Source organism: Struthio camelus, chromosome 5 (assembly GCF_040807025.1).
Source record: "Struthio camelus isolate bStrCam1 chromosome 5, bStrCam1.hap1, whole genome shotgun sequence".
Classification (NCBI taxonomy): Eukaryota; Metazoa; Chordata; class Aves; order Struthioniformes; family Struthionidae; genus Struthio; species Struthio camelus.
Window position 1 is genome coordinate 84,132,617 of NC_090946.1, and position 10,062 is coordinate 84,142,678.

The 10,062-nt window shown below is 56.5% G+C and overlaps 1 protein-coding gene across 4 annotated transcripts in view; it reads right to left on the reverse strand.

Annotated features, from left to right (window-relative positions):
- LRFN5 (leucine rich repeat and fibronectin type III domain containing 5) overlaps nt 1-9,085 on the reverse strand; it is a 73,630-nt gene extending 64,545 nt beyond the window's left edge. The window contains exon 1 of one of the 4 annotated variants that reach the window (XM_068947637.1): nt 8,566-8,757. The gene's annotated coding sequence lies outside the window, so the exon portion shown is untranslated. Of the gene's footprint in view, nt 1-8,565; nt 8,795-8,953 lie in introns of those variants that run through there. The other 3 variants (XM_068947634.1, XM_068947633.1, XM_068947631.1) reach the window with 3 other exon arrangements.
- Nucleotides 9,086-10,062: the final 977 nt, after the last annotated feature.

Here is a 10,062-nt window from a genome sequence, read left to right on the forward strand (position 1 = left end):
CGAAGAAATAAAGACCTCCTCCTAAAGCGGGAGCTTCTGCAGACGTGGCTTTCACAGTACATTTCCCACCCTGCGTAGAGAACTCCAAGGCATTGTGATTTCTCATGACTTTCTACTGAATTTTTCTAAGCTGAAGTTTTACAACATGTAAAACTGCTCTATTATTTCTAAGACAGCCTCCACGTACGGCGGTTTCAGAAACCAGCCCCTCCGGTCTCGGCTCCTCCCTAGGGCAGGTACCAGCGTCCACCGCAGCACCGCACCACGTTTACTCTTGCACGTATGACACTGAACCTACGATTAAAGTTAAGCATAATCTCATATGCCTGCAGTAACAAGGCTAATAACACAGGATGTGTTATCTGGATGTGATCCTGGGAAATATGCTCTAGGTGACCCTGCTGGAGCAGGGAGGTTGGACTAGATGATCTCCAGAGGTCCCTTCCAACCTCAACCATTCTGTGATTCTGTAACACAGGCAATAGGGCCCAGAGCCAGGAAAACCCTTCCGCGTGTGTGGTAGCCCCCTGACTGCAAAAGGATTACGCACTCATCCAGTTAAGCCTACCCGGATACGTGAAGTGCCCGTTGGGAAGGACTGCACCATCAGTGCACCAGCCCTTTACGAACGATGTAACGGGACAAGGAAACACGTTCAGTTCTTATCCTAGTGTAATTTTAAAACGGTTCCAGTGGCATTACTCCGTTTTCATGCAGCTGGAACTAAGAAAATTACACCCAGGGGTGCTAAACTTTTCTGGAGTTTGAAAAAAATAAGCAAAACCAAGAACCTTGTTTTATATCATCAGCATAAGACGAAAACGTTGACCTGAGACTTTTGATTGCAAAAAATAGTTGTGAAGGCAATGGCTGGACTGAGCAGCCGTTCACAATGAGCCACTTTACAGTCACTCACTGGAGAAAGGGCAGCAGCAGGAACACGGTATTTAGCCATTACTGTGACTGCACGCATACACTGTTATGTACATACTTCTTTTTACCACACTATGAGCTGAAATATCTTCTTTCTGCCTGGAAAAAACATGCCATCGGGGAAAACCATGTCCCCACGGATATTTCCAATGTACATTAGACCATGATGGGAGGGTTCCTTGCTGCCTGGGGACACAGACATGGGGGTGTAAGTGGGGAATGTGTGACGCTCACCTACGCTAAGAGCGTGGGGGCTCCGTGCAAGGGAACACGGAGCACCTGGGAAGGAGACTGCACCCCAGAAACCAGTCACTAAGCGCAACCCTCGCCACGCGTTCTGTGACAGGGACCCATCCATTTGGAGTGGCCGAATCCATCGCTGCTGCGGCGAGGGCACCGAGGGATGAACAGCCCAGACAGGGGCCTCTGCGGGAGCTCTGCTCGCCGGGGCCTGGTGCAGTCTCTACAGTGAAGTCTGAACTGGAGGACAGGTCCTCTCTGCTTCACCCCACAGCCCTGGTGCCCCAACACAACGACCACAGCTCTTCCAACTTGCAGACCTGTTTGCTTCCCATGATTCCTCCTAACAGGAGGACACACACACACACACACAGAGCCGAAACACAAAGACAAGTCACGGAGCTGCAGCGCAGAGTTGGGATGCAAAAGAAAACCTCTCTAGGATCCAAAGACGTAACATCCAGGGCCTGAACACTGCCAGAGCCACAAGCTACTATGAAGAACGGTCATCACCTGGATCTAAGCACACCAAGTCCCCAGTTCTACCACAGGCCAGGCCAGAAGATCCCCTTGAAGGTCCTGTCAGGACACCCCACAGCTGTATACCAATGAACAACACTGGAGCCGGAATTTAGGCTTGCACTTTTCCTATATCGTTTCCTTACATCGTAGCAGTGGAGGACACTCCACTTTCTGTGCCGGTTTGGACGGGTTCAGTGCCCACACTGCTCTCACAACCTCCAGGGTGCCACTGCTTTGGGGACTCCTTTTCCAGCGTGTCTTCAAATAAGCAGAGTAGTTTCTAAAAGCAACCGTGGCCACGTGGCTCTGAAGCTGTGCTGGAAGGAGGAGAACCGGAGCCGCTGCTCCGGAATTACAGCTCAGGGAGAAATCGCGCTCCTTCGCGGCACGGAGCGCGCGATGAGCATCAGCGCCAGCCAGTCACACCGGCCCCGCGCCCCGCTGAGACGAAGACGAAATTAAAACACCGACATGTCAGCAGGAGCCCCAAGCACAGCAAATCTGCCCACAGGACAGCAGTAACAGCTTTGCACAACGCGGCAAAGCTGAATCACGGTCCCACATAGAAGGCTCGCCTGTGAAATACCACGACTCCAGCAAACCCACTGAGTCACAGCCGCAAGAAGACAAATCCCGCTTGCCTTACTCAGACATGCTCCCACTGAGCCACATAACAGGGTCATCGCAGAAAGTATTTTAAAGGTGCGTTGGTGAAAACAAAAACAATGCAGCTGATCAGAACGGGAGCAACGCTGCCAGCCGCACACGCTCTGCTTTCCTTGGGCAGAGACTGCACGAAACGGATAAACTCTTAACTCTGGCGGACGCCCAAAGAAGTTTAACCCACATCTCACCCATGCGCAGCAGGAAATCCCTGCATTACTCTTCCACGTTGTTACAGAAATCCTGCGCCCAAATCCTGGGAACTGCAGCATCATTACCAGTGTATTGAAAACGCATTTTGGGTTTTCCACCCTGTATGACTTCTTCTACCGTACTTTTTCTTCCATCTGTGTCTTTTCCTTACTGCTGAATTGCAGCTGCTGGTCCGTTTTCCTTCTGCGTTAGGTACAAGACTGTCACATCTCACTGCTACAGGTTCTCCTGTCAAGTTGAGGCCTCTTATCTCTCTGCCCCCGCCTTGGCCAAGCACGGAGACCACACGGGATAAAGAATTATAAAAAAAAAAACTAGAGAATATTAGATATCTGGCCGCAAAAAATGCTGAGGCAATGAAGACTGAAGACAATTTTATCTGTCTCTAATCCAAAAAGAATACAATACCATCTCAACAGAGAACCTGAACAAAAATTCCAACGGGAAAACAAGTCATTTATCTTTAAAGTAAAGTTAGCTAATCACGTGCTTTCATGGAGAAGTGCTGAGAGACAGCGCAAGGTGAGAAACTTCATCTGGAAGAATAACCTCAAAAGCAAGGAGTGAGACACCAGTTTTGCATCACCAGGAACCAGCCTCAAACGCTCCATTACTGCTGGCCACTTGCTACACAATTAAAGCGGCATTCACCAAGGGTTCCCATTTCCGTCAAATTAGCCATTTGACAAATCACCTTTTGCGTTATTCAGCCTGCTCTGGACAAATATTATTTGTAGAGTAATTTAGTCTATGGGAACGTTAGATCTGCCATGCTAGGTGAGACCAAAGGCAAAGCTCGCTGAGCCTCCCACCCGGAGCCAGCAGCCACGAGCTATGGGGCGGGCAGAAGACAGGAACGAGCAGAGAGGGCGTCTCACCCAGTGGCAAATGCAACAGGCACCTTCTGAGCTGGGCCTGGTGTCAGACCATGTGTCAGGCCAGTGACCTCCCACCATGTCCTACTTCCTTCTGAAACCACAGACACTTTCAGACACTTGAAATAATAGGAAAATGTGGCAGGTAAAATACTTGTCATTTAAATCTGTGTGTCCCCGCAGTTCTTCACAGGGCACTACTTGAAGGCCAGAGTCCTGGCCCCATGGCTGTTCTACTGCATCACATCTCTGGCTAAGAGACTTATGACCTCAGACTCAATGGGGCAGAACAAGCTCTGGGAGGCCAGAACACCTGTCTTTGCTCTAAATTAGAGGCATTTAAAAAACAGGTTTAAGGGTATCAGGAGAAGGACCTTGTCTGAGAACTCTGCCTTTAACTTCTCCATGCCCTATCTCCTCATCCAGGGAATATTAATCCCTGCCACCTCCTCTATAGGCTTTCTTAGTTCTCCAAGAACTGCCAAGGAGAGCTGCTGTAGAAAAGAAAGTTATTATCATTACTACTTCATCATGGGCTGCAGGCCAGTCACATAGCCATTATTATAATCAGCACAACCCAATAAGAGAGCCCGTTTGTTATTTGGGAATATGTCAGAGGTTTCCATCCCTCTTGAGGAGCCCTGAAAACCTTTAGCAGTTCCAGAGAAATTCATACACTGACACAGACTCGCCATTGCAATAGCCTTTGCAGCAGGGATATGTGGGAGTATTTATGATACACTGGAACTAGGGCACCGTCTTTCACCCCAGGGTCTGTAAAACCATTTCCAAAATAGGACCTGGACAGCAATTACTATTACTCTCCATCTCAGCATGCAATGCAACTGCTTCTCAGATCAGCTCCTTCATGAGTAATTCCCTGCAGCAGCCGCTACGCCAGGGCCGTGCAGCACGCATCATGGGTTGTACTTCTGATGCCTGCAGTGGGCTCCAACCTCTGAACTGAGGTGAGCGTTTAATCCACAGCTCTTCGGTCAAGAACCGGCAGTTCAGTTAATTCCGGAAGGAGAACCCCACTCTCCTCTCCTTGAATTGTTCTCTGTTCGGTGCTGTTACGGAGTACCAGCCGCCACTGCGAGAGCACCAACAAACCCGCAGGCTCTACGGGCAGCCCCCAGGACCTGCTACACGTGCCGAGCAGACGAGGAGGCGCTTCGAGACTTGTCATTCTGTTTCCAAATCGATGCCTCACACTTAAGGGTACCAGAAGGTATATCTGACTAATTAGAGGCACATGTTTCTATTTAAGGGCAAAGTACGCAATTATTTGATATACATTTCTAGAAGGCATGGTTCACTTTTTGTCTTTAAAGAGACTAAAGCAGCAAAACCCCACACTGGGTGGGATTTGGATTTTCAGGCTTGAACACCTCTCCAGTATTGCTTCTGTTCAAGTACATTTCTTTCTACTCTCCCTCTGCACTGATGACATGCTTTTATTTCAAAAGCATTTTAGGCAACTACCTCAAGATTAATTTGTATTTAAAATACATGCACACACACACCTTAGCACAAAACGTATCAAATGGTGTCATCAAGCACATTTTAATAGCATAATACTGAAAAGTAATTTTACTACTAGCTAGAAAAGTCTGAAGACTGCAGAGGATATATTTAGATGCGTATAAATAGACAACGCTCAGTGGTGTCTGGTCAAAGGAGTACAAATCTTCCCTAATGCATGGAATATGCCTGGCCCAAAATGCTTCAATAGCACTTAGACAAGCCTTTTCTATTTGGCTCAAATTCTACCAGGCCTGTTAATAGCAAAGCTATTAGAATGATTTTCTGGGTTGGTTGCTTGCTCAGAGAATATTCAAAAGATTGCTCTATAAAACTGAACCTGTTACCACATCTGAAAGCATAGGAAATATTGATCAGCAGTGGAAAGCCATTAGCTCTCCACCGTCTGAAATACCTCCATATGCTCCAGTGGATGGACAAGCTCTCCAGGCACCTTGGGGTGCTTCTTTTTTTCGAAGTGCTTTCAGCCTGCAGGCGGCCCCGCTTGCCAAGACTGTACTTGGTGGCACACCAGCCTCTCAGCGTCTTGTAAACTCAGTGGGAAAAAGCACACACTAAGCCACCTGCAGTGACTGCAGCTCTCAGGAGATCTGTTTGGGAAAGATCTGCTTCCTTCTTGCCATACTATTCTGCCACGTTTCTTCTCGTGCTCCCACCTGTTTTGTTCTATACAGGACAAAACTTTTGCCCAGTTCTTGGGCTGCACAGATAACGTCTTCTCTTCCTTCCAGATGTCTTACGACCAAAGCTTTTCAGGGTTCATTCCTATGCAGACAAATGGGAGCCTCTCTAGATGTCAATATTTGTTTGAAAAATTCAAAACAAGACTCTTAAAAAAAAATCCCAAACGTAACTGTGTCACAGAGTCCAGCCCTTATCTTCATCATGAAGAGAATATAAGATTGCTCAGTCCTCTAGCCCTCCCTGAAATGGGACAGTTTGGAATCCACTTCTATAGCCATATGCGTTTTGGTAAACCATAAAACTAGCAAACTAATTCATCTTGGAACTCTTAATAAATGCCTAAAATATCCAGGATTTACCTCCACTGACTGCATTGCCATGATAAAACTAGTAATTGCTGTTTCTGAAAGAAGAAGAAAGGAGAGCTAATATGCCTGGGGAAGCTCCTTAGCAAGGTTTGTCACTCTAGGCCTAACTGGAAAGCTCTAGTATGCATTTTTATATAGTCTTTATGCATTTAAATGCATTTATTATGCATTTCAACAAATGCATAATCCCTTGAGTACAGTACATATTTAGAAACATAGAACAGAAAGGTGTTGGGCAGTAAGATACCCAGGCTCTGGTACGCTGCTTCTTGCAAAACTGAATCCAACTCCCAGATCAGCAAAGAGAAATCACTGGGCCCTTGCTTAGGAGCAAACCAGCACACCCTCCCCCTGCCAGGACAGACCGCGAGCAGCACTAGAAAGTCAGTGGGAGGACACCACCGTGAAGGCAGTATACCGCCAGCAGATTTTGGGGATACGTCGCTAAGCTAGTGGCGCCCCAGCCAGAGTCCATGAGGCACAGCGAGGCACAGACCCAAAAGCCCCGGTGTGCCACACCACCGCAGAACAGGTCCCCGGCCTGCGCAGTGCCTTCAGGCACCCCCGCCCCACGCTCCTGCACACATCCCTGGCCATGATGTGCGCTGCCTGGGCCAGCTGACACCCCCCGGCCTGGGGCAACCTGCCCTCAGACACACAGCTGCAACAAAACAGGCTCTACTGCCTGGGGCTGGCTCTCGTTCATCTCACTGGTTTGTTGTCTAGCCAATTTGACTCGACCGGGTCTGGACATCCAGGGAATCACCCACAGATGCTCAATATGGATGAACTGAGTTGCTTTGGGCACATATAAAATGTAAGCATGGACAGGAAAGATTATTATGACAGCAGCGTGACCAAAGCACAGGTACTCATGGCCTGGCCAGCTCCACGGCAGTCGCCAAAGGCTGTGGAGGGCCGGGCTGAGCTAGAGGCATCCAGCGTTCCCACCTGCAGTTGAGGGACTGGCCAGGCTGTGTTCCTCCCCACAGCCGAGCAGGGCTCCTCCTGCTCTGGGCACTCCACAACGATGCAACAAGAAAGAGCTCCTGCACCAGAGACACCGAATCACAGAACGGTTGAGGCTGGAAGGGACCTCTGGAGCTCACCTAGTCCAACCCCTCTGCTCAAGCAGGGTCCTCTAGAGCATACTTCCCAGGATCGCATCCAGGCTATGGCTCAGGCTACTGGGAGAAGGCAAAAAGCGCAGGAGAGGAAATACTGCTGTTGTCCTGTATCGCAGATGGCAATGAGAGCAGGCAGAGCCCGTGTTCACTCTGACAGCAGACCTTCTCTGCCCAGTCTCAACCGGCTGCAGACGCTGTGCCTCTGAGCCTGGCTGCTGGCAAGCAGCAGCACTGAATACTGAATACTTTCACAAGCGCCTTCCAGCGGCGCCTGATTGCGCCAGTGCCAACCTGGGGGTCACGGTCCCAGGACTGGGTCTGCAGCTGTGCTTGCTCCCCACTTCCGTGGGGCCTGTCCCCGGCTCTGCCTGCCCCAGGGAACCAGGACGTTTGTTTGTTGCTGACACGAATATGGCTGCAAGGTTTCTGCTGGCTCCTCTACAACTGTTGTCCTCTGCTGTTTCCCCTAACGGGAACCTTCCAGCAGGAAAAAAAGGTCTATCTTGTCCTACATTTGCTTTCCTGCAGACTAGAAGTGTTCATTACCCACCGGACAGACGGGAGGGGAGGGCGGCACGCGCGGACCCCGGGATCCTGGGGACGAGGGGCAGCCCGCCAGGAAGAGGCGCCTGCCGGGGAGAGGGCAGCAGGACGGGGCGGCTGTCAGGACTCTTTCAGAGGCGGCGGGCGGCTGAGAAGAAGCAGCCGAAGGGGCGCAGCCCTCCCCTGCCGAAGCGCTTGGCTCTCGGAGGAGCTCTACATCCCCCGGCGCCAACCGCGGAGCGGCGGGCCAGGCCGCCGCCGCCGCGCTCCCGCTCCCGCGGGGCGGCTCCGCGCACCGCCCGGCCCGGCCCGGCCCGGCCCCTCCGCGGCAGCGCCGCGCCCGCGCCTCGCCCGCCGCGGCCCCCCAGTGCGGCAGCCGCGGACCCTGCGCGCCCGCGGCAGCCGCCGGCTCGGTGGCACCGCCGCGCTCCCGGGGGGAGCCGGGCAGCGCCGCCGCCGCCCCCGGCCCGGCCCGGCCCGACCCGGCGGTGCCGGCGCTCCCCAGGCGGCGGCAGCACCGCGCCGAGCCGCGGAGGGGGCGGCGGCCGCCGCCGCGGCATAAATGGCCCTGCAGCACCCCCAGCCGCGGGCTCGGGCGGCCGCCGGCGCCGTCCCACGGGCAGCGGCGGCAGCGCGGCCCCGGTCCGGTCCGGTCCCCGCCCGGTCCGGTCCCCGCCGCCCGAGCCCGCTGCGGCCCCGCCGCGCCGGGACGAGCCCTTCCGCGGGGGCCGCCCGCCCGCCGCCGCCGCCGGCAGCAGCAGCAGCCTCCCGCGCCCCTTCCTCCCATGAATAAGTAAAGTCGCCTGCAATGCAGATGGGAGCCGGGCACGGGCAGCCGCGCTCCGCGATTACCTGGTGCCTCCCGGGGAAAGACGGGGTCCGGAGCGCTTCCCGAGCAGGGGCCGCCGCGGCGAGGCTCCGGCGGCGCTTCACGCTCCGGCCGCGGGCTGGCTCGCCGCCTCTCTGCCCTCTGCCATCGCTCAGCAGCCGCATCCTAGGGCAGCTGCGCGCCGGCGGCTGCCCGCGCCTCGGGCGGGCAGGGCGATCCGCGCCGGGCGCCCCATGGCAAGCGGCGGCTCAGCTCCCGCGGAGCGGGCAGGGGCAGGGCACACGCACGCACACGCGCAGGCACACACGCGCACCCGGCAGCGGGCGGAGGCGGGGGCCGCGCGGGGCTCCGCGGCGCAGCGCGGCGCGCCGAGCCCGCTCGCATCGCCGCTCCGCGCCGGCAGCCGCTGACCTTGCCGTGTACCTGTGCCAGGTTAATCCTCGCCAAGCCGGGCTCCTCGCCGCGCTCCCGATCCGCGCCCCTGTGCGTAATCCTGCGCGCCGGGCGCGCTGCCTCCGGCCGGCCCCGCGGCGGGGACGGGCGGGACGGCGGCGAGCAGCGCGGCCGCGGGCAGGGGCGCGCGGGGCCGGCGGCTCCCGGCGCAGCTAGCGCGGAGCGGCCGGCGGCAGGGCCATGCAGCGCCGCGCCGCCCCGCTCCGCCCCGCTCCGCGCCCGCGCGCTCAGGCGGAGCAGCCGCGGCGCCGGGCGCTGCGGCGGGGCAGGGCTGCCTGCTCGGCGCCGGCGGCTCGCCCCTGCGCGGCCGCCGCTGCGCCCATCCTCCGCGCCGCCGGCTGCCGCCCGGCCCCGGCCCCGGCCCCGGCCCCGGCCCCGGCCCGCCGCGCCGCTCGCTGCAGCATGGAGGCAGCCGCCGCCGCCGCCTCCCCCGCGCCGCGCCGCGCCGGGGCGGGCTGCAGGAGCCGGGCGCCTCCCCGCCCCGCTGCCGCACGCGCGGCTCCGCCGCAGCCGGGGGCCGCCGCCGCGCAGACGTGCCGCCGGCCGGGACGGGACGGGACGGGACGGGACGGGCTCGCTGCCGCCGGCCGCGGGGCAGCCGGCTCCCCTCGGGGCTGCGCCGGGCCGGGCTGCCGGGCCCCGACGGGCGCCCTTCCGCGAGCCTCCGCCGGGAGCGTCGGCGGGGCGCGCAGCCGGCAGCCCGCGGGTGCGGAGCCGCCCGGGCGCCGCGGGTGTCTCCGGTCCTCCCGCGGCGGGGCAGCCCCGGCTGGCGAGCACGGCGGGCCGGAGGAGAGGGCTGCTCTCAGAGCCGACGAGCATGTTTGGGTTTTGACCTGATTATTTATCTAGCAAATGTACTTGCAGAATTAGCCGGCGGCGTCAGGGGAAGAATTGCAAAGATAAAAAGACAGCAGGGGAAGCTCTGCTCTGACCTGCATGGTGAAGCGGCTGCTGCGCACCTCCCGGGAGGCAGGGTGCCTGGCAGGCAGCCTTCGCCCTGGCGAGCAGGCCGGCCCGCAGAGGGCCTGGCCTGAGGGCATTGGCCCATAATAACTGGCTTGCTGGAA